The sequence below is a fragment of the Micromys minutus genome (assembly GCF_963924665.1).
Source record: "Micromys minutus genome assembly, chromosome: 22".
NCBI classification, from domain to species: domain Eukaryota; kingdom Metazoa; phylum Chordata; class Mammalia; order Rodentia; family Muridae; genus Micromys; species Micromys minutus.
Genome location: NC_137957.1, coordinates 23,303,026 through 23,328,894, shown reverse-complemented (window position 1 = coordinate 23,328,894; position 25,869 = coordinate 23,303,026). Strand labels below are relative to the sequence as shown.

The 25,869-nt window shown below is 36.3% G+C and overlaps 1 protein-coding gene and 1 pseudogene across 4 annotated transcripts in view; both read right to left on the bottom strand.

Annotated features, from left to right (window-relative positions):
* Nucleotides 1–25,869, bottom strand: part of NAV3 (neuron navigator 3) — a gene marked incomplete at both ends in the record, with an annotated part of 293,999 nt that overhangs the window by 262,117 nt on the left and 6,013 nt on the right. The window lies entirely within an intron of this gene.
* On the bottom strand, nt 4,502–5,272 carry LOC308435158 (AKT-interacting protein-like; annotated as a pseudogene). Its single transcript has one exon. The product of its transcript is annotated as an AKT-interacting protein-like (transcript).

Here is a 25,869-nt window from a genome sequence, read left to right as displayed (position 1 = left end):
ATAGGCAGAAAGTCAGGGAGCCTGGTTAGGGCCCAACTCTCTCCTTGTGGTGTTCTTTCCTTATTTTGCACAGCTCTGGGTCCAGTCTTCTAATCTAACCGGAAAGGAGAGAGTCAGTCCTCACAACACTGCTGTGCAGTGTATGCACACTATAGGCTCTTTCACATGTAGGGGTCCATGAACAAGTGCAAATTTAAAGTATAATTGACTCTACCACACTCGATTTTCAGCATCAAATTAAAATATACGTTCATGTCCCCAAGCAATCATTGTATAACTAGTCATATAACTTAATTATATCAAGTCATAAAGGTCAAACGATGCTGATAATCCCCCCTAAACCAAATTCTCTTAACATCTCTGCACTCATAAAAAATATGTTGCACTATGTTCATAGCAGCCTTATTTATAATAGCCTGAAGATGGAAAGAACCCAGATGTCCTTCAACAGAGAAATGAATACAAAAATTGTGGTACATGTACACAATAGTATACTACTCATCTATTAGAAACAATGATTTTATGAAATTCCTAGGCAAATGGATGGATCTAGAGAATATCATCCTGAGTGAGGTAACCCAGTCACAGAAGAACACACGTGGTATGCACTCACCATACCATGCTCAGAATATGCATGATACAACTCACAGACAATATGAAGTTCAAGAAGGTTGGCCAAAGTGCTGGTGTTTTAGTCCTTCTTAGAAAGGAAAACAAAATGCCCAAAGGAAGCAGAGGGAGGGAGGGACTTGGGAGGAAATAAGAAGGGAAGGGAAAGGGGGGGCAGAATCAATGTATGGGAGGAGAACAGGATGATGCACAGAAGGTATAGAAATTGAACAGAGGTGTGTATCAATGGGAATGGGGAACGGGGGGGGGTAGCCACCAGAGTCCCAGATACCAGGAAAGTAAGACACTCCCAGGATCCACCTGGGATGAGATTAGCTGAAATGCCCAACAAAGGGAAAGGGAGAACCTGTAGAGACCATATCAGAGGTTAGGTAAGCCTCCCCCCTGCCAGGTTGGGGAATGGGGACACCCATTCATCTCCAAATTTTTATTCCAGGATTGCTCCTGTATACAGGGAAAAAGCATGGAGCAGAGATTAAAAAAAAAGCCATACAGAGACTGCCCCACCTGGGGATCCATCCTATATACAGCACCAACCCCAGTCACTATTGTTTGATGGCAAGAAATCCTTGCTGGCAGGAGCCTGATATAGCTGTCTCTGGAGAGGGTCTGCCAGAGCATGACAAACACAGAGTCAGATGCTCACAGCTAACCATTGGACTGAGCATGGGGACTCCAACAGAGGAGTTATGAAAAGAAATGAAGAAGCTGAAGGGGTTTGTCACCCCACAGGAAGAACAACAATATCAATCAACCAGAACCACCTTCCCAAGCTCCCAGAGACTAAACCCCCAACCAAAGAGTACACATGGAGGAACCGATGGCTCCAGCCCCCTATGTAGCAGAGGATGGCATTGTCTAGCATCAATAGGAAGAGAAGCCCTTGGTCCTGTGAAGGCTGAATGTCCCAGTGTAGGGGAATGCCAGGAGTTGAGGTGAGAGTTTATGAGTAGGAGGGAGAGCACCCCCATACAAGCAGGTATGGGATAGGAAATGGTATAGGGTGTTTGCAGAGGGGAAAGCAGAGAAGCAGATAACACTTGAAATGTAAATAAATAAAATAAAAAAGAATAGAAGAGAAATGACACCCAAATGTCTCCAGTGAGGTCTTTACTGTATGCTGTATTTTACTCCCTCAACTGCTTCCTTTCCTAAATAAAGATTTTGCTTGCTAGCCTTCTTTGCCTGTAATTCTTTTTTTTTTTTTAATAGATAAGGGGAAGTACCTAAAGCAAAGCTGTCTCATGTTCTATGTAGACACCAGCTACAGAACACTGACAAGAGCCAAAGTTAACACACATAATTTTAACATTGCCAATTGGCTTGTATTTGTAAGTTTAGACAAATGCATTTTCTTATAATAGAATATAGATTTATTTAGCTTCCTCAGTTGATTTACCTTATGAATTTTTCATCACTAACTTCAGGCACAGCAACAAAAATCCATAAGAGAAGAAAAATGAAGCAACCGTTTCCTGTGACACGTCTTTGTGTGCATCATTCATTCATTATAAAATATATCAGTAAGGTAGGTATGATAAATCCCGTTTTAAAGATCAGTACTCTAAACTGCAGGCTTGTATAACTTGAACAGAAGAACAACCAACAATAATTATAACCTTTGAACTCATTCGGAGCAATTTTAAAGCGTATAACTCATTCTTATTCACTACTAAGGAAAATAGTACAGAGCAAATTAGTTCTTTATTGTGTAAAAACATTTCACATTAGCTGTAAAATGGTGAAAGTATGTTCAGACTTTGTGCATTTTTAGTGGCATTTAACTATTCACTTAATTGAAGACATAAAATGTGAATTAGGTAATAATGAAATTTATTCATCGTGCCAATACATACAAATACTTAAATAATACATAATAGAAGACTGGCTGAATACATATATGTATTACATATAACTATGTAATATATTTAACCATTCATATTTATTATATGCCTGACATGTTAGATACAGAAATACAATATTAGGAAAAAATTACAAGTTTGGTTTTTACCCCCTAAAATGTATGGGCTAATAAGAAAAATATACTCAACATAAAATTGTACTAATAAAGTATAAGAAAATCATGATAATTACTCTGAATAAGTGCATGTTATTGCAAGGGGAGATAAAGCAAGGGGAATTCATTTATTTATATCATATGTAAACTTAATGCTACTCATTGCTATAGCAGAAATAAAAGGAAGGGTCTTAATTGTTAAACACAAACTGATGGGGACGCTATCAAGGACTGTCATATTTCTAAAGGCCCTCATGAGCTCCCTTGGAAAATGCAACTGTAATAATAGGTGATTGGATAACAACAGTTTTATTTTGTTTCCTGAAAAGAGACTTTAAAAGGCACCATGACAAACACTGTGTTGAATAGAGAAAAATATATTAGTTTTCTTGTTCAATAAAAATGTTTCACATGTCAGTTCTTCTCTCAACTCTATGCAAGAACACTATAAAATAAAGTAATAACAGCAAGTGTGCTATGAACTATGAAACAGTGTTGAACTTCATGGTGAAACTTGCAGTTTAATTATTTATTTGCACAAGAGACAGTGATGTAACTAAACATATCTAGGTTCTCCCACCTACTATTTACAACTTGTCTAAATTTATTATTTGTTATCCATTAAATTACTTCCTGGTTTTATTAATTTAATGTGTTTAATAATAAGTCATAAAAGCACCAAATATTGATGACATATATTACAGAATAGCTGATGCACTAAAGGCTTGTGGGACTATTCCTTTGGCCAACTCATTCATCCACACATATCAGACACATATTTCTGGGGTTAAAAAACATATGGCTAAGTTTTATTATTTTTTGATTATCTACACATATCTTTACTAATAATCCTAAGGAGAAAATTCAATTGTAAATTGGATCAGTATAAACAAAGTTACTAGGTAACTCCATACTGCTCTAAAGCACCCAGCTGAGAACCTCCAGCCCTGCACTGCCCACCAGAGTAGTGCTGTGCAAAGTACTTAGAACACCTCTTCCTACCGCTACTGTATTTTATATGAAAATATGTGTATTTTTCAATAAAGCACTTATAAACTAGTCTCTGCTTAGTTATATTGAAAAGGAGCATTACTTTCCTGCATAAATGACAATCAAGCATTTATTGGTTTATTTTCTCCACTAACACATCAGTCATTCACCATTTAAATACCTGACTGCGTCAGAAACCGTTTGAACACTATTTTCTGCCATAAAAGTACAGTAATTTGCCTTAAAAAATAACTATTAATAAGCATCCTGCTTCTGCCTACTTTCCTAGTGCTTCTGAGATGTTTACAGCAAGTCAGCAGGCTGAAGCCAGGAAGCAGTCCTCTACTTGAAGGTGCTGCACTCTGGACTCTGTTCTCTACACCCTTCTTCATGGCCTAACATATGTACAGCTGAAACTACCAACTCCAAACTATTCCATAGTTCTCATTTCTCTCTGTTCTGTTAGTTTAATTAAACACAACTTACCTTTAACACATTCAGAAAAATACTTAAGCCTCAAGGTCCCCAATAATTTGGGAGTTCTGAACTAGCTCCACCCTGACACTTCCGAAATAGCTAAGCTTCACTTAAGGAGAGGTCTCCACAACCTGCTGTTAGAACCCACGCATACACAACGCTGACAGCCAGTCACTGTCACGCGGTTTACTCTTCAGGCAGTCCTTTGCCTTTAGTCAGCTTTAACTAGGCCAGAGTCCAGCAGGAAAGTGCACGGTGCACCAGATCCACCATCTCTTAGGTTGCTACTGTTTTCTCCTCTTTACAGAAAGGTTGTCCTGAGCCAGGCTTTACCCATGACAGGCCAGCAACACCAACACTTGTATTGTGCTGTTTGTCAGGCTTCTTTTACTGAGTCAGCATTTTTTCTCTGGCCTCATCATGTACAGAAGAGTTCCATGGAGAAAAGCTAATGGCATAGGGGGGTCTTCTATCTTCGGCTGGTTAAACAGACGAGCAGTGCGGACTTTAACACTGTCAACCACTTTACTTTTAAAAAGATGAATGTCGTTTTCATACAGTACTGCAGCCTCGGGGGTTTAGGGAGCGGGTTGTGTAGATCTCTTAGAAGACTCTCCTGGCTTACATTAACACCTGCCATATATGGTTATGGTTCCGCCTCCACTTTGCAAATGCTCTTTTTATATCCAGCTCACCAGAGGTGGGATCAACTAGCGGGTGAAAGACAGGAATATCAAAGAGCAAGCGTGGACGCCATCTGGGTAGTTATCAGGAATATACACCATAAACGTGAATACGCCATCCTGATACTGCCCGTGTCGTATGATTATTACCCCAAACCACACTAACGCAGAGCGGTAAGATGGCTGCATGTAGACTCCTGGCAGCTTCTGCTTCACGACCAATGTAAATTCTGCAAGGAGCAAATATTCCAGGTAGAAGGGTCCGTAAGAGGCATGGGTGCCATTTGTTGTCTGCACTGCTCAGACAGGAGATGTAGGCTTTGATATGGGCAAAGCATTTTTGGGATTAGAAGGTAGCTGTTTTTTTGGGTGCACTTCATGGAGGACTGGTTTTCACATCCCCTGCTAATGACTTCTCTTCACCTTCAGCTTGTTCGTGCACGGAGCCTGCGGACATGCTCCACAAAGGGTTCATAATGTGCACTCCAAACAAAGACCTTTAGTGCTGTGTCATCAAACTCTTCTGTCCTCAGCATTCACACTGCCTGGACGCCCTCAGTGCGGAGCACTGGCGACCAAGCGCCACCGCGAGCCAACGGCATCTCTTGCAGCTAAGGTTTCTATTTTTAGTGGATATACCTGCTTTGTAAAGCTAATCACCTGAGTCAGAGAATGTAGATAACAATATACCAAGTGGAAAGTGGAAAGGGCTGGCGATTGAGGATGAGTGGCAGACTTTAAGGGCAGATTATTGAGAAGAGTGGCGGGCTTTAGACAGTACACACTGAGACAGATCTGAGGACAGCTTCTGCTGTATGATGAAGAAACACCAACAGTTTCCAGAATCTTTGCTTCCTTGGTGTTGGGGTTTGATTGTTGTTTGTTTCCAATGCTTCGTGTGGTGAAACATTGGTCCCTAGCATGTTGGCACTGGGAAAGAGTATAGAACTTAAAAGAAGTGGAATCTAGTGGAAGTCCTCAGAAGGTATAGCTGAATCCAAAGTCCTTTGACATTCCTACCTGGATAAGTGGTCATTTGTTATGACACTTTTTCAAGGTACTTCCTACCAACACATTCTCATAAGGGGCCAAGTCAGTGGGTCCATATTTATTCTTCAAAACTGTGACCTGAAAAAAATGTCATTGCTTTATAAAGTAGCCAGCCTCTGGTGCTTTGGTATGGTATTGTAAAACACACTAGCATGTTCAAATATTTATAAAAATATGCCTTCCTCTATCAAGACTCTAAATAGAGTTATGGCTGACATTTGCAACACATGAATGCTTGAAACCCTAGGTTCATGTTCAGCTGCACACATACATACACAAACACACACACACACACAAAGATGAGGAAGAAGAAAAGATGGAGGAGACGAAAATTGTTGTTGTTGTCATTATTGTTGTTGAAGAACCGAAGAAGAAGAAGAGGACGAGGAGGGGAGAAGGAGGAGGAGAAAGAAGTTGTTGAGTTGTTGAAGAAGAATTATTCCAATCAGAAAGACAGACAAGACCAACAATGTGTATATTAGAGAAATAACTGTTTCTATTATAAGTGCACATTTCCTGGCTCTCAAATGTTTTCCTCATTCTCTCTATAGCTCTAAAATACATCCCATTGAGTTTAGGAACATTGTTCCCAGTGCATAAAATTCATACTTTTCATGCAAAATGATACCTGACAAGCTATAAAACTTTTGCCATACACATCTATGTTAAAACATTTCCAGGAATTATAAAACATAATGTTGAGATGTGAGGCCTGTCATGAGCCTTTCCATGAAATTAAAGATGCCTCACAAAACTGTCAAGTAAGATGGGTTTCCCTCTTATTTATTTTAGTACACATGTCATTGGACTAATGCGGAAAACTCTAAACAGCTGTCCATCAAGTGGAGATGACTGAATCATATCAGTTTTTAATTGGTACCAGACAGTCCTCTTAGTACATTGCTTCACCTGTTGAAGAGAAAACAGCTCCTTACAGCTCCTTTATCTTTAATTTGGTGCATATGCTTTGGTGTAAACAATCCTTAGGTCTCTATGTGATATATGTACTCTATAGTGTGTGTGTGTGTGTGTGTATGTGTGTGTGTGTGTGTGTGTGTGTGTGTGTGTGTGTGTGTGTATTTGGATGTATTTGTCTTTGGTGAAATTACTGCTTGTTTACATTTGTGTTTCTTTCTCTAGTACCAGTTAACTTCATATTCCTATCCCACCCTTTTCAAGTATAATCTCATTGCATTTGATATGACGAACTACAGATATATTTGGTAAGTCATTTTATAAACCATATTTCTAAACCTCATTAATTATTAAATAAAAGGTTTCTATTCATCCAGAACAAGGCAAGTGAGTGTGGTTACATGAAATGGTATTTCATGGAAATAAAAGAGGAGAACACTTTCTGAGGAAGAGAGAAAGGAAGGTGACGTTCTAAAATCGAGTGTGGTGGCATCCTCCTTCATCATGTCTCCATTCAGGTCCTAACATAAATAATTGCTTCTTCCAAAATGTCTGCCTGCCCAATAAGAAAACATTAAATACGCTGTAGTTACACAAAGCGATGATGGTTAAAGCATGTCCATGTTTCACCAGCTATAAAGTGTCACTTCCTCTTTGGGATGTAATTATTGAGACATTTACACTAAGCTAACACTGTCCTTCTACAGCTCTCAGTTCTAAATTCTGATAAGCTGCCCGCTGACCTTGGCCCGAGAGAACACAGACAGGGTTATTGATGTTGTATATTTTCTTTTTCCTTCATTCCCACTCAGAACAAGTGTCAGGCCAAAGGAAACCTTTAACTGAATAGATTCTACTGACTTGCCACAGTGGGTTCAGATGAGTCTTCAACTTTTATCCCTCCTCTCTTGTGCTCTTTAGCATTATAAAAGCAGGAACTGATTCTTTCTGAGAGGCAGAAATGACTCAGGTAAAGCAAGGTACCTCGTTGTCTTCACCATTAATCTTCAGGTAGTTAGAAAAAAATATCCATTTTTCCCTCTGGACAGAAAACTCTTCAAGTGGAATCAATAAAAAAAAAATCCCTATGCGTCCAACCCAAGAGCATTTTAAGAATATATTTTGATGATATAAAAATATAATACCAGAACATGTCAATGGTACTCAGCATTCCTCAAAAGACTAATAATCAGAAACAAATTCATTTTGATGTGTCCTGATTTGGTGAAGTGCTCCAGTATAAGTATAAGATGCTCTGCATGGAGTTTCAACACCAGAAAACATGTCAGAAATGAGAAGGTAGATGTGTATAACTTTCACTTTAATTTGTGGAATTCCTTGATATTATTATCAAAGCAAGTTTTAGCAAGCACAATGCCCATCAAATGAACAAAATGGCTACACTTCCAGCAAATGTTCTTAGGGAGGGGTGGGGCTATATCACACGACTAAGAAAGAAAGCATCCAGCTAATATTTCAAAATGATGATGTCCAAAGAGAATACTTGATAAAAGATAGAAGAGCAAATAGCTTACAGGAAAGCACTTAGGATTTCAGGAAGTTTCACAGCTACCATAAAGACTTCTGTTTTCTCCATAACCTCCCTCATTCCCATGACCAGCAGTGGAACATAAAACAAGCCCCAGTTATGTGCCCTGCTGCTGATATAGCAAGGCTGTAAATGTCAAGGGGATTTAGCAGGTCACATTTGACTTATGATTCAAATGTGTTTGTTTCATTTTCTTTCACAATAAAACACAAAGTCCACTTACAAGGTTGGAATATTTCTAAGTGTTAGGCTGAGACACATAAAGTTTGGCTTTTATTAGCTCATTACTTCAGATCACTCAGCGACTGACCAGAATGTAAATGGCACTATCTAAACTAACTTAGTATCACCCTTGCCAATCCTGGCAGGTTCTACATAATAACAAAAACCGTGGAGAAAACATAGAGATCTGGATGGGTTTGGTTAAGTAGGAATATAGTGGAGAAGAACACATTAGAATCATCTGAATTAATTGGAGGGATGTAGAATTTCTTTTTCTAAGCTAGGAAAGGTTTTAATCAACGATTATCCTTTAAATACCGTGAGGCTATGTGGCTCTGAAGTCATTGGCTAATTTTGTTCTATTGCATGACACCTCCTGGGTTACAGATTTGAGTGACGCTCTCTGTGGAAGAACACTAGCATTCATGACAAGTGTCTCCCTGATAAATAAGTAATGGCATCTTCCCAGGTGGCGTTGAAATGATCTGTCATTTTGACTGTCTACTCATACAAATGTACAGCACATCAGTACTGTTTTGCCAAATAATTCAGACCAAAATGGTCATTTATACACTTTATAAAGGCTCGTTTTGAACACCATGCCATTTATTTCCCTTGAACAGGCCAGTTAAACCTGCTTGACTGAAATTACTGAAGTACTAAGCACACTGCCATTCAAGTCACGTAAGAAACAGCCAGCAGCCCTGCCTGCTTGGTTTCAAACCATATGGAACTCTATTTAAACATTTAAACTTGACTTTAGGCATTCACATCTGTATCCAATATTTTGACAGTGAAATCCAAATTCACTCTACCTGAAGGTCAAATGTAGACTTGCTATTGTATTTTACTCAAATCCCAATTTAGTCTGACCCTAAAGTAATAATATTTACTTAAGAGTTATAGTTAATGACCTACCAAGACTACACTTGACTCATAAGAAACGCTGTGGAACAACTACAAAGGCACATACTCTTCCTGCTGGAAAATTCATTTTGGTTTGCTTTGGTAGAGAACAATTTTAGGTGTGAATCATCTGCAAGTAAAACACGTCAGTTATTATTAAATTCCAACAACCTTTAGGTGGAGGGTCTCAAATTTTTAAGTGATATAAATGATACAAATATTAAATAATATAAAACATTTATGCAGAAAATGTATATATACATATACATATAAGTGTGTAAGAGTGTTTAAAGAGAGTCTACTTTTCTGTGTATTGTATAAAGTACATAGAAACTAATCTAAAAATGAATTGATACATTTACTTGGTATTTATGTATATATATATATATGTACATATATGTAAATGTAATGAATTGTACCCTTGAATCTAAAGATCCTTAGTGCCCCTTCGTTCTAAGAGTCAACAATATCATTTTCTGACATATGAGTATAGAGACAACTTATTCATGTACAAATGCATATATATATAGTGATATATTCATATCCATATATAGGGGTATATCCTCATACATATAATCTGTTCTATTATAAAAGTAGATATATCCTTTGGAAAAGGTTCCAAAGTACCATAACTCAAGGGTAGTTAATTATGAACTAATGTATATCCCCCACATTCTTTTCTGATTACACAGAAAAACACTTTAAATGTGTTTTTTAAGTTAACTGGAGGAAGTTAATTCCATTTATTATGAAATAAAATGAAGAGCAGAATAGTGAGCGAGAAGGCAGACGGTATGAGTGGGGGAAGGGCAGAAAGAGCCTGCCACTATGAGCTATGCCAAGGTACAAACTGTAAGTAGGATATTTCAGTAGTTTAAGAGCACTGACTGCTCTTCCAGAGGTCATGAGTTCAATTTCCAGCACCCACATGGTGGCTCACGACCATCTGCAATGGGATCTGATGTACTCTTTTGACAGCGGATGTACTTGGAAATAGAGCACTCGTTTATTTAAAATAAAAATAAATAAATCTTTACAAAGAAAAGACATCACAGAGGTCACCTGCTAAGTTTTTGGATTACCCATAAATCTTTTCCTTTGACACAACCTCATCTAATTTTCCTAGAGCCTGAGCAATTACTTTTTTGTCTTAAAAGACAAAAGGCCTTATCTCTAGATGCTGTATTTCCTCTTAAGTTAAAAAGAAACATAGACTTTTAACATAGGGCTTGTATATTAAAACATCTATGAATTGTGTGTGTAATAAGAGTCTCCAAATTTATACAGCAAAATTAGTAAGGGGCCAAGTTAGTGCAGTGAATGAATACTAAGGAAATTTATCATGGATTTCAATAAAATACTTGAAGGATTGCAGGGACTAGAGAAAGTTCCATCTTAACTGAAATTAGAGATTTAGAGCCGAAATTGGAGATGAGAGACCAACTTGTAGTATTTCTCATTCTTTGGTAAGGTGACTGATAGTATGCATTATCTTAAATGACATGTTCACTCATTGACAAATGACGAAAGGGGTCTATGCTTTCTGCCACCACAGAGAATATAATGAAAAGAAATACCTGTGAAGTTTCCATACCAATGAGTTAACAGGACCAGTTTATGGGCTCAGGTTGGGGTAAAGAATCTTGTTTCGTCCCCTGTAGGAAACCATAGCAGAACTGTCCAGAGAGAGTTCTCTGTGAGGCCCAGCATATCCAGTGGTATCCAGCTGATACTTCAAGAGATTTGGTTCCGTTTCATTTGAATTGGGGTTTCAGTAGAACAACTACTGTTGTGTGGACAGGCATGCTTCTGAAGCAAGATTTTCTTTTTATGTCTGTTTCTGGGGTTGAGCATGAGCAAACCTTTGATTTGTGAGTTTGTTCTCCCTAAAGAAAAGCGGTCAGACTGAAGTCAAGAGGCTCCCTCCTTCTGCAAGCAGAATTCCCACAATGCCATAAAAACCGCAAGGAGATAGTGGAACAAATATGACTATGAAATCCCATCCATCTTTAACATGTCTGTTTTCTCAGCCATTCTTTTGGTAAATCGCTGTTAAAGTTGTGCATGTTAACGGCTGGAGATTTAGATATTAACTTGAACATGGGTATATGCATTACATACGTCTGAGAATCTGGGATATATCATTCAACCTTTGAAATTCATAATTAACAACCCAGTCTTCTGCAAGCATTTCCTAGAACATATGTGTTTTGAGTCAAGTTCTTCATCCACATGAAACCTAATCCCCTCTCAAAATCCCTGTCTCCTTTTCTTTTCATGTTTTTCCACCGCCTATGAATACAAAAATCTTCAAGCCATACTCGAGAGCTTAAACAACTGCCGTGCATTCACAGTGTGGATGATGGATAACTTCTTGAAATATTATAAGTGATTGGACTTTATTTCAGAAGCCAGTGCCAGGAGGAAAATCACGGGCCAGATTCCTAACTCCCTTGGAGATCTCCTGTAGAACTGACGCACAAAATTCCTCAAGCCAGAAAATAAATATGGATTAGCCTTTGTTTCAAATACAAAATGCACTTTTATTCTTGGCAAATCACATGGATAGCTTTGGGTGTGGATGTAAATTTTCATTTGACCCATGTATTCTCTGGCTTACAGACATACTGATAATAAAAGGCAAACACAGCAATATAACTCTGTGTCTTAACCCTAGAACCTTAGAAGCATAAGTGGGCATTTTCATCCACATATCTTGTATGTGTGATAGTCCACAATTCCATTTGCCCCAGTTTTAAAATAATGACATTATAAATTACTTTCCCAAATATTAAAATATAATTAATCACTTTGAGTAAAAGTTAATCACAGGAACACATTTTTAAAAGATGTTATCTTATCTGTAATAGAATTTTTTTAATGTCACATGTGTCTAAAGATGCTTTCATCTAGTGGTGCTCAACAGCCACAGATATGAAGTAGCAGTGAAAATAACATTATGGTGGGGCCACCACAATGTGAGGAACTGTATTTAAGGGTCATAGCATTAGGAAGGTTTATTTAATCAGTCAAAAACACTTTCCAAAACAGAATATAATGTATCAATGCTTTATTCCTAGTGCTGCTCAATAATTAAAAGTAAATAGAATGGTTTATATTTTTTGAGGGATGCTGAATAAAACTTAACCAAATAAGAAGCCTGAAATTTCTCATCCCGTGCTCTAGTTAGCATGCAGAGACATCGGCATCCTCTACTACTGTCAAGGAATTAACTCCTGAACTCCAGAGTTACTGAAGACAGTGCCACTCATGAAAGGGTTGCACTGTATTATTCTGGAATAATAATACCCAGAATGAGACACCTGCCTCATAGTAAAATTCTAGGAATGTCAAAGTGTAACTCACAATAGGTCTAAAAGACCTAGATCTCAAAACATCAGAGTTCTTCCTCCATTACTCAGACTTCCCATGGCTAGCTTGCCATGTATCTGACTATTCAAGTGCATGCATATAATCTAAAGAAGTCAAACATTTAATTAATATTTTAAAAAACAGGTGCTAAATAAGTGTCGATACTTTTAAATGAATTTTCAACAATTAGCATAGACTCACTATTTTATTGTCCAAAATAACTATGAAAATTTAGAGCCACTCAAGATCTGGAGAGATTGTTTTCAGAGACCATAACGGACTTAATTCGACAATGCTTGGGAAACAATTTGAAATACTATTTCATATTCACACAATATTTAGGAAAGAGATAGTGATAGTTCCACTAATGTAAATATTTTAATATTATAATTTTCACAGCCCTAGAAGATAATTTAATGGTAAGAATATTATTATTTTTTCATTTATATTGGCATTCTCCCAATTAGAAAATAGTTCAAAGTATAATACTTTGGGAGACTAGTAAGAAAGTTCAGTGGTTAAAAACATTAACTCCTCTTCTAAAGGAGCTATTTATAATAGCCAGAAGCTGGAAGGAACCCAGATGTCCTTCAGAAGATGAATGGATACAAAAATTGTAGTACATATACACAATGGAATACTACTCAGCCACCAGAAACAATGACTTAACCAAATTCTTAAGAAAATGGCTGCATCTAGAGAAGATCATCCTGAGTGAGATAACCCAGTCACAAAAGAACAGACATAATATGCAGTCACTGATAGTGGGATGCTAACCCCAGAGGCTTGCACTCCCCCAGAAACAACTCACAGACTGTATGAAGTCCAAGAAATAAAGAAAACAAAAAATATACATATATTCACAAAACAAGAAGACTTTGACTATTTCCATGTTGCGTTTTGTTTTGCATGTACTTTACGCTTATTGTAACTAGTACGTTTTCAATGCATACTGTCAAGCCCTTGAAAAAAATCAAGTACTGACTAAAAAATATATTCACATGGTTTTATGTAAAATTTATTTTAATGTCTGAAAAAACAGTACTCACAAAAATGTATAATTTTAAGCAAAAAATGTTTAAAATCTGTACATTTATCTTTGTTTTGCAAAATAAAGTCGTAAAAAAAAAAAAAAAAAAAGAAGCTGGACTTGGAAAGTACATGTAGCTATCCATGAGAAATCACACCAATATTTTAGAGCCTCCATCTTTATTACCCCAAAGCACATTGGCAAACACCAAACACACGTGATTATACAGTTCACTTCCAGCTTTTTGCCTTTCTCGCTTTATCTACCCATATCAAGAAAATTATCTTCAACCATGAAATCTTATTAAAACACAAAGTATTTAATGACCAACAAGCCTTCTCTATTCAAAATTAGCTAAAAATATGGGAGCCCCCCGTCTGACAATAATTATAAGATAAGACTTCACAGATTTACTCATATTTGTTTGATATCAGTATGTGAGGTACTCTGAAACATAAGAAAAATTATAATAAAGTTACTGTGGGCTGACTCTGAAGAAATAGTTTGTTTTCCAGCTGAAGAGATAAACAGAACCATTGCTCCTTTTGGCACACATCACTTGGGAAGTTCTCTTTTTATTAATTCTTAATTTTAACTTCCAAAATGTTAGTAGCTAATTTGTCTCTGTCTAAAAGAACTAACCCAAATGAAGGCTCCAAAATTTATACAGTGTGTGGAAGAGCAGAAGGCTGCTTTTAGAGAAGAAAAGTATAAAATGAGTTTTATTTCATTTCCCTAGCACTGTGTATAATAAATTATGCTCAAAAGATCAGTGTGTGTGTGTGTGTGTGTGTGTGTGTGTGTGTGTGTGTATGTGTGTGTGTGTGTGTGTGTGTGTGCTTGTGTTGTGAGTGTGAAGCTGTAGTGCTACAAATCCAACACAGGGCCTAGAAAATGCTAGACAAGAACAGTTACTGAGATTCAATCCCATATTTAGCCTAATTTTTTAAATATTAAATATTTAAATAACATCAATTCCAGATTTTAATCCCATTTTTATAACTATCAAATATAACAAGACTTTGGTAATGATGATCAAGTATATGAATAAAAGAATAAACTAATGAACTAAAATCAACAAACATAAATTATTAGGAGATAATTTTCTTTATTAGTATAAGTAGATATTTTTACATTTTATATACTATATACTGATAATTAGATACAGTTTGCCTATGAACAGATAGTATACTAATTGAAAACTTACATTAAAATAATTTATTAAAGATATACCTTGTGGAGTTCATATCTAGAATATTAAGAGACTCTACATTCTATAAATTACTGGGGAAATTAGAGTCACAGTCTTTAACACTGTCAGCTAGCAAAATAGTGTGGGAATATAGTAACAAAGAATATACAGTGACAGATTAAGTTATAGAAAATGATAATTCGCTTTAGTTGTCACATAATAGTAGATCTCAACTACAGTAAATCTCACACAGTACCTAAGTCTTTGATGTCACAGGAATGGGTGACCGAGGGCTGAGATGGGAATACCATATGGGAAGAAAGACATTGGTTATAATAAATTTGGGAAACAACCAAAATTTCTGAACCTGTTCATCTCCCAGTGGCTATCATTTCCCTCCTACAAATTTCTACATCCAATGCTGCTTCTGAATTCACAAAAGAAGGGCAGTGTTGTTCACATTATCATTGTTCATAAAGTCTGCAAATTATACATCGTCCAAGAACTTACATTTGACAGAATGATGTACACTATGGGAAAATTATGCAATTGGGATACATATGTGCATTTGAATGTGTGTGTGTGTGTGTGTGTGTGTGTGTGTACACATGTAACAACAACCTAAAGTATAACTCATTGTCCATGTCAGAACTTGCAAATATCTGTTCTCTTTTTTTTTTTTTTTGTATTTGTTTCACAAGTGTATTCCTTTATTGAAAACTCATAATCTCCTACTATTGATAGACCTTTAGTGTATGTGCGTTTTAAACATTAATATATATTTTAAATGTTAAAACAGGCTAAGTATTTTACAAAGCACCGTTATGAACTTACAGGAAACATGTGTTTTATGAGTCTTTGTAAATAATTCTGACCTGAAATTAGAGTTGTGTCTTTCCATCATCACACTTGAACTCGGATAGGCTGTGAATGTTTATGGCTATCATTTCTTTACAGAGCTGCATTTTCTTTCAAAAGTTAGACACTCTTTGTTTTCCTAAAGGCAGCTGTTTTTAATGCCTGCTACTGTATTAATATTGAAGCAATGATTAATGTTAGATCAATGGAAATTAAAGAACTGGCAGTATATGATCTATCTTATTGTTGTTTGGCACTGTTACACTTTAATTTCCCCATCTGCCATGCCCACGTGAAGATCAATGAGACAGCACCTAATATCTTCAGCTGTTCTGGCTAGCACCTAAGAGAAGGAAAATGCCATTGTTGGTTGTCTATTTGTTTTCGTGAATTCAGACATATTAAAACATTCTTATAAACAGAAAGAACATTCAAGAAAATGCAATTATTTGAAGATGTTACCATGCCATGGTTATATATTCATAATATATTGTAGCATTGCATTTCTGAATTCACCTAACACTTTTTTTGCCTTTAGCCATTTTTCTTAGGTGACTCATAATTCCTCTATCCACTGAGACAATACAAACACACACACACACACACACACACACACATTCACGCACGCACACACACACTTCTAGTATGCCTGAATCTAGGTGTTTCTAGTATCTTAGTATATATTTGTAGTCATGCTGAAAACACTTTAATTTCCAAAGCTAGTTGCATGTATTGTAAAGGACACATGATGGTTGTCAATAGAATTAAAAGTCCAAATCTCAATAGATAATAACTCAACATGCCAAGTGACCAGACCAGATGAGAAATTGCTGCAGAGAGGCCAGAGTATAGACAAAACAAGGAAGTCACTGATCATTTCCATTCACCAGCCTCTTACTCCAGGCATGGATGTTTGAGACTAAGAAGAAACACAGTGTAGAATACAGAGAGATATTTTCTTGTAACTTAAAGCCTTTAAATAAAACCTAAAATGTATAACATAACTGGTTGATTTTACTACACTTCAAGGAACTTACAAGTTCACAACAGAAAAATGAGATAATGCAAAACTACTAGAATGAGGACTTTATTTTCATGAAACTACCACAGCTAAAGAACATGGGTGTTATGGCTGAATAGAATCAGCTTCACACATCGTCTTGACAAAGGACAAAGAATGCCCAGATACTGTCACATGTTAGAGCATGTCCCGAAGATGCCCTCAAAGCCTTGCTAACACTTTAGCACACATCTCTGAATAGCTTCTAGATAACTCTGGGACTTCCCCCTTAATATTTTCTAAGCATGACAGATAAAAAAAAAAATTAAGTAAGAGCTCTCAACAAGACATACTATGAGATTGGCATTTATATCCATGTTTAAAATGCAGACATAGAAAGAGCAAATGTCTATCTCTTAAAATAAAATGACACAGTTTGGAACCGTGAAGATCCAGGCAGGAAAAGGAACTTGTCATGTAAGTCTGGGTAATATTCATAAATTACCTCAGATCAATCCCTGGAATGCACACTAAGGAAGAGTTAGAAAACTGTTTACACTAGGTTGCCCTCTGACCTCCCCTTCACTCCATGGAATACATGCCACGGCAGAAATGCCCATAGAAACATCAGAACATGGGCAAGAAGTAAAACTTAAAAAATTAGTTTTCAAATAACAATTTTTGATGACTCGTTTAAATTTGATAATTTTTAGTTTTACCTGGGCATACAAAAAAACGACTTTCATTAGAGGCTTCTCTAGTATCCCTTTCATCTTCATTATCCTGCATTTTATGACTTAGGTCTCCAGACATCTGTGACCACCAGTGATTTGGGGTAGTTTTGCCCAAGATAGATTTGTCACAACACACTGAAGCTTAAAATATGTCACTATAGATCACTGTTACACACAAATGGTAGAGATGGCATTCACATTCAAGAAAAAATATAGTAATGAGGGCCAAGAAGTATACATTTTGAATGAGGCATGAAACAAATCACATGTCAATTAAATAATATAAAAATAATTTTTATTTTTATTCAGCAAATATGCTTCAGTTATTAGCCATATTTAAGACATTGTGCTAGGGACCTTTGTGAGACATAAACATTAATAACAGATAAGTTAAATTATAAAATTTTACTTTAACTAGATCAAGTGAAACTTGAATAATTGGTTGGATTATTGCCTATTTGTCCAATAATGTCCCTAAAGAATATGCCACAAAAATCAAATATTTCCCAAAGACTTAAAATGTACAGTTTCTAAATCCTGACCAAGGAGCAAGTAGCATAATCTCTCCTTTAACCTATATATGAACCTGAATGTAATTGTTTGAAAACATTGTTTTTCAATATGTTTATTCTTATTATAAGTGTCTTTCATCTAAAGCAATGGTTCCCAACCTTCCTAACACTACAGTCCTTTAAAACAGTTCTTCATGTTGTGGTGACCCCTCCCCCCCAACCATAATATTTTCAGCACTATTTCATAACTGTAAATTTGCAGCTGTTATGAATCATAAATATCTGATATGCAACGTATCTTATATGAGACCCCTATGAAAGAGTCATTTGAACCTTTTTGTGGGTCATGACCCAGAGGTTGGGGACTGATGAGCTAACATAAAGGGACAACGGAATTTATTCTGCTACTGCTTTTCAAACAGTATATGGCAAAAGCAGCGGACGGCTTCTATAGAAGCTAAGTTAACTAGCTAGCATTCTGTCCTTTATGTTTCTGCCAGAATAAATGCTCTGGATACTTAAGTTATGAGCCACGCTGAAAAAAACATGAGCTCACTATTCAATATTTGTAGTGGAAGACAAGCTTCCTATGTCTTCAACTAGACTCTATCCAGCAGAGAAGAGGTCTTGATTTATTTGGACTAAAACACTTGGAATATAGTGGAGCACACTAAAGAAGTTTGGTGAATGCCTCCCATCTCGCAGTTTCAGGCCAACTCCAGAAGCTGCTCCACGGGATGACTCCTATATTCAGTCTGCCGCCTGATTTCCTAGCTAGTAGCAAAATTTGCCTTCACTCGAGTGTTCTTGTTATTATAACGGGGCTGTTTCTATTTATAAAGTTACACAATCCACTTGGTTCCCTTTCCTCTCAGTCTGAGACAGTTTTGAAAAAGAAACCATTCATCCTATTAACGCATTGCCAGGAAACCTAACTGTTGTTCACTGGAACAAACTAAAAAAAGACCCACACCTAGACTTAGGCCTTGTGCTGCCTTACTCAAGTCTGCTCTGAGAGGCTCTATCTTCAGACTGTACTCTGAAATTTCATAATGCTCTTGAGAAGGCCATCCTTGCTACTTTGTTCATGTGGCAGTTAAACATATATATGCCTCTAAATTGCCCTGTAAGTGTAAGCTTGTCCCACAACAGGATGCACCCACAGCCAAGTTCTTTGGCAAGTAGCAATATGTCCCCAGGAAGACCCAGGTGTCAAGACATTTAACAGAAGTTGGACACAGCAACATTTGAAGAGAAGAGAGAAAAGGGAAATGAGACATGAGTTTGAGCCTAGGTCTTCTTTCAGCTGGATGCTAACTGCTAACTACTCCAACTAAGATGTGCCACACAGGTCAGTACTGTGAGAGTATATATGGAAACTCTTGTCTCTGGATAGGAAAGCAAAGCACATTTACAGTGGAGTGAACCTAGAGATGAAAATTCTGAGTTTTTATTGCAACTCTTTAAACATAAAATTTAGCCAAAATATAATTGCCATTTGATTGAGGCTGCAGGAGAAAGGGAGAGACTGCTACCTGTGATGTCCACACTCTTGAGACATCTTTTCTCATGCAGAGCAAGGGAGAAAATGCCATGCAGTAGGGCCGTAGATAAAGTCTGGAGGCCTGGTCTTCATCCATTCTTCTGTGGAAAACCTTTCCTGTTAAATGACCCAAACTGTTACCTTTCAGAAGTAATGTGTCTTTCCAGCCTTCCTTCCTTCCTTTGTTTGTCTCTTACAGTTTTGTTGTTGCTGTTCCTTCTTTCTGTCCCTTTTTACTGAAAACAGACTCTCCTTTCCTATAGTGTGTCCTGCCCACCATTCCCTCTCCTTCCACTCTTCCAATCTTTGCAATGGTCTCCTTTTGATTCTTATGAACATTACTCCACAGGATGGCATAAAACACACAAGGGACAGAGAAATGTTCTGTATTGCTATAAGTAAATTTATCCTCTGCCTGATTTCTTTAGAGAGAATGTGTGCAATTTCTCCCAGAGTTAAAAACAAAATATGCTTATTATATTGAAGAGAGTTTTCCATAGTCAATTGAAAGTGATAAGGCACATGGGTAACATTTAAAAAACAGATTCTTAGAATCTAATATTATCATGTAAACAAGCTCCTCTGATAATTTTAGGTGTAGACACATTGTCTCTTCCTCTTTGCACTCCCCCGACTTTCCGTCAATAGTCTATTGTGAAAGAATGGACTTTCTCCCAGACCACATCCTGTCTGTCCTATAGAGAAACAGCATACTATTGAAGGAAAACAAAATCCCTCTTCTCTGTGCAGCTGCAGAAGACACAGAGAAAACAAACTCAATGGCATCTCAAAATACTAGTCTCTTAAACTCAGGCCTAAGATTTATTTTGTAAATTGTCTAATGAATGTCAGGAACTATGAAAGGAACATTCAGGCCTTTGCACTAGGAGATTAGGGATCTCTGACTGCCTTACAGACACACTTCATGTGACACAATACAAAGAAACACATACATGTATCATATGTAAATATATTCATGGATGTATTCTTTTACAAAAAAATGATTCAATAGATTAAATGATCTTTAAGTTAATCTATTTGTGAAATTGTAAAGCAAGAATACAATAACTAAATTCTATAAGTTTTAGAAATTTATTATAAAATAAAATATAACTGAACCTGTACAAGATTTGCTGCAAATCTAGAAGACAAATCTTCTGAATAAGCATGTGATAAACACTTGTGGAAGGACCAAAAAAAAAAAACCTGGATAAGCAGTTAACAGAGACAAGAAAAGATGCCAAGTATCTGTGGAGCAGTATATGTAAGGATTTGAACTTACTAAAAAAGAGTGTTTTCCATAGAATACAAAAGGCCTAGATCAAATCTGAAGGAAATAGCTCTGTGAACACGGTTTTAGATCAGATGACCAGCCTATGCTCATAGGAAGAGACAAAATGACAGCAAGGATATCAAGAAGCCTGACAGAGCAAGAAAGAAATGGTGATAAAAGGCAAATGGCTTAAGGAGAAAAGAACTGTGGCACAAACATTCAACATGGGTTAAAGTGACAGTATAAATTTTACAAGACTAATGTGCTATAGGAAGTCAATAAAGGCAGAAAAAGATATTAAAGTATAAGCATTTACAAACAAAAAGTTCATAATCTCTATTATTTAGAAGACTAAAAAGTAGCAAATTTCCCTGGAACCAATCTATGATAAAATGACATCCATTTCACTTAAACATCTGTGAGACTAAAAAAACAAACCAAACAAACAACCCCCCGAATATTTTGGTTAATATACAAATAGGCTACATTGTGACAATTTCATATGTGTATGATCATTCAGTCATTCATTTTTGGAAAAGGGTCAGATCCTGCTGGTCAAAAACTTGCTTTTTTTTTAACAACAGATCCCCCTGCCTCCACCTTCTAATTGTTGGGATCACAAAGCTGCTTCACATGCTATGTTAAGGATGAAACCCAGAAGTTTTTTTGTTTATTCGCTTGTGTGTTTTTTGCATGCAATATAATCATGTAGCTGAACGTCACTTCCAGTTCTATATTTTGTTCATAGTCTTTCCTCCCTACACACCCCTCCTCTTGCACCCTCTGCCTTGTGCTAGTCTAATTATTCCCTCCCACTTCTCCCTTCTGCACCATGACATACACTCAGTAATAAATCAGAATTCATATATACTGTCATGCACAACACAGTATAAAGACAAGTTACATCAGTCAGACTTCATCTTACAATTTAAATGAGTTGTTCTGAATATTGTTCTTTGTAATGACTTTCTGTAGTCTAAAAAGATTGTAACATGACTTTCTTCTTCAGTACTAGTGATGAATTTTCCCCATGACTTTTTTTTCCCCTATTCCCTTTCAATGCCTCACCAGGAATGATTTTCAGTGTGTTTGAAGAAGTTATAAGATGCTTCCAAATCATGGAAAAATATTCCCTTAACAACTGCACACCCACCTACTTAGCAATGCACAGAAATCAACAAATGCTGTTTTCCCACTGAGATTTCTCGCTCTGCTATGACCCTATGAAATTTACTTCTAGAATTCAGATCTTATACTTCCTTGGATGCCTAGATCTTACTTCTAATGGAGAGTTCCCAATACCAACAATAGAAGAATTCTAAAACCTGTGCTCTGGAAGGGAGATTGAGTGTCAGGTCCAAGAGCAACTTCTTGATATTTGTCTGGATTGGACCAGACAAAATAAAGGCAGTCAGCAAACTCATACTGTGGAAATAGCCAGAGAAGACAGGGAAGTGAGCTTTGTATATAAGAATTCTCAGTACAACTTTATATCAACTTTGTGTACATTGTTACGTTAAAAATCTGGATAACTCACAAATCCTGTATTTTAGAAATTATGGTTTTTCTCTGATGTAGTGTTTTGCCTTTCAACAGATACCTATATAAATCAGGACAACTGTGTGACAATCAAGGAGACACTATTTAGCATCTTAGAGGGCTTTGTAAAAAGATTTATTTACTTTATGCACATGAGTACACTGCAACTGTCTTCAGACACACCAGAAGAGGACATCAAATCCCATTATAGATGATTGTGAGCCACCATCACAACAGGGATTGAACTCAGGACCTCTAGAAGAACAGCCAGTGCTCTTAACTGCTGACCATCTTCTCCAGTCCCTACAAGTTTCATAAAATTTAGTCTAATCTTGAAAACCCAATTTAGTTGGAAATTTGGGCTAATCTCTAACAAATTGTGTCTAACTACTATTTTTCTTCATTTTTTACAGCTCTGGGCTGTATCGCTCTAAACTCTAGGTAGGACAAAGGGAAGGGCCTCCTAGTGCTCAGCTAAACATTGGCCAGTGTTCTGTTTTCTTTTTATTTTCCCACAGGTTGCTGTATAGAAGAATGAAAACAAGATGCTAGATTGTACCTAGTGTCCAGGGCTACTGTTAACACACATTGTTAAATCATTTTTAATGAACCATTTAAGAAATACCTTAGTACATGCAGGTCATAGTTTTTTATAATAAATACCCATCTTTGATATTTTTGCCTAAATAGCAACCATAGAAGAACCATAAAAGCATGTCTGGGTTTAAATAAAAATAAAATATGTGTGCTGATTTGATATGCCATAGCTGTTCGATTTGATATTATTGAGGCCAGTCCTTCCCTTTCCTGAAGAGAAATGGAGGAGGTGAGGATGGGGTGTTGTAGATGAGGGGAAATGACATCAGGTCAGGACAGGGTCTGGGAAGAGATGGAGGAGAAACTGTAGATGGGATGTAAAATAAATAACATAATTTTTTTAAAAAATGCATGTGCAAGCCAGATTTATCCTATGTGATCCTGTCAGTCCTTGGCTATGTAGTTTTAATTACATATTTCTACTTTGTTATATCTGAGAGACAGAGGGACTGTACATTATAGAATTTAGCATCATCTTAATTATCAGAGTGTCATTTTGATTGTATCTAAATCTATTTTAATATATTTCATTTAAACAACTATGGACTTAGCCACCTCAACTTTTCAGTTCATAACCTCAAGACATGACAAACGTTCCCTTTTGCATTTTTTTCTTCATTTTTTTGTTTTATGATTATTATTTTTCATTTTTTGTTTTAAAAATTATATTATATTATTTACCTGGGAATGGATACTCTTGAGCCTTGATCCCTCTCAACTAGTGACCTGTTTTCTAGTTAAAACTGCAATACTTTTAAACAAATGATTCCATAATTTAGGAAGGAGAAATTCTTCCATGTAACCAATTAAAAATCTCCCTTGGAATATCAAATTCTTTAACCAGGTCTTAGGGACCAATAACCTAATGAAAAGCGCTTCTTTCTTGTACAAAATCGGGGACAATGTTGGGAACTGAGAAAGAAGAAGAGAACAGAGTGCAAATTGTCAACAATTAAGTCAGCACTCCTGGATGAACGCATGACTTTTGCTACTTTTCCTGTGGCAAAACTCAGTTTTCAAGAACTTAGTGAAGTACATTGTTTTTGACTATTGCTTTCACACTGGTAAGAACGAAAAAAAAAACAGAGATGATGTAAGACTTACATAAACTAGACTGTAGCCTAATGCTTCACAGCATCTCTGTTATTAATGGTAATTAGCCTGTACTTCGAGGTAATAATTAATTAGGTATTATATATATATATACATATGTTATATATATAATCTATATATCATCTATTACGCAGTAGGTACTCAAATGTTTTCAATTATCATCAGTTTTACATACTACAAGTTGAAAAGTTCAAAATGTTACAGACAGATCTGCATTCCTACATAAATAAAATGTTCTGTCTTTTTTTTTTTAACAAGACTTATAATGTGGGCAGTTATAATGGGTGGATCAATGTAAACTGCTATCTCTTTTACTAATAGGACTTTCTTGGTTCCATATTCTGAAGCTCCAAATTCTTTCTAATCTGGATATTTTCATACTTCACCTCATTGCTGTGTTTCTAGAGGCTTACACACATTACCTTGGTAGTTACCCATCTCCTCTCAGCCTGCACATGATAGTCCCCACACCATCACTAAGCCTTCACTTCCCTCTCTTTCAGAGTGTCAAATTACATCTTATCTCTTCCAACCTATCTTCTTTTTGTTATGATTGGCTAATTATCTTTCATTTTATAAAATAGCACCTTATTTCATACACTTATGAGCAGCATTCTATCTGAAATATTTTTTCTTATGTTTACTTGGATAGATAAAAGACATGGTTGAAATATAATTTTCAACATAAGTGAATAGTTAGCCAATGCCCCTTTGTCTAAACTTTGTAATTATTTCATATCAAACTAATGCTTTTAATATTACACGTGTATTTATTAATGTTGAACAAATTAGTGCTTATTCTTGATTTAAAATTATATATAACAAATTCTTTCATATGTACAATAAGCGTATGAGTTAAGTTATGAAATTACTCTTATTTTAAATAGACTAAGATTTAGGTATAAATTGATTTGCCAATCATTTTGCTAATATAATCTAAAACATTTTGCAAAGACTATTGCTAGCACAATTGAGGTGTCTGCTAACTTTCTTCTGCTCATGTATTTCACAGCATTTAGATATAATTTTGGTTGTTAGAGCTAAGGAAAGACACTGATTGGTGTAATGGTGGGAAGAAGAAATGTTAATAAATATTCTAGAATTTGCAGAATACTACTCCAACCTTCGCAACAAAAACTAGCAGATACCAATATCATTAATACTAAGCTTTTGAAATTCCTGGTTCAAAGAATTAACTGGAATGAAAATATTGGAAACACTCAAGAGAAACAGGACAAGAGCAAAGACCCAATCAGGAAATGTAATGGGAGAGAAAGAGTTGCCCTTGAGAAATGTATCACACTGGGCATGTGACTCAGTGCATAGAAAGCAAGCCTAGCATACTAGAGGTCCTGGCTAAATTCCCAGCACCCCATAAATGGGGGAGCAATGTCAACAACACAGGCCTATAATCTCTAACACTCCAGATGTGACAGCTTGAGGGATCTTCCATCACGACCTCCAAATTACTTATGTTCTTTAGACTGGGCATAACATTGATATATGTCCTTGGGGGCCTAATACAATGTTCTCTTCATTATACTCCATATAGAACATTACAGATTGAATATGGTAGCTAATGGTTATATATCATGCCAAACTATAAACCCCGCTCAAAAAATTAATGACATATCTATTGACTTCATGTGTCTATAAATAATATATTT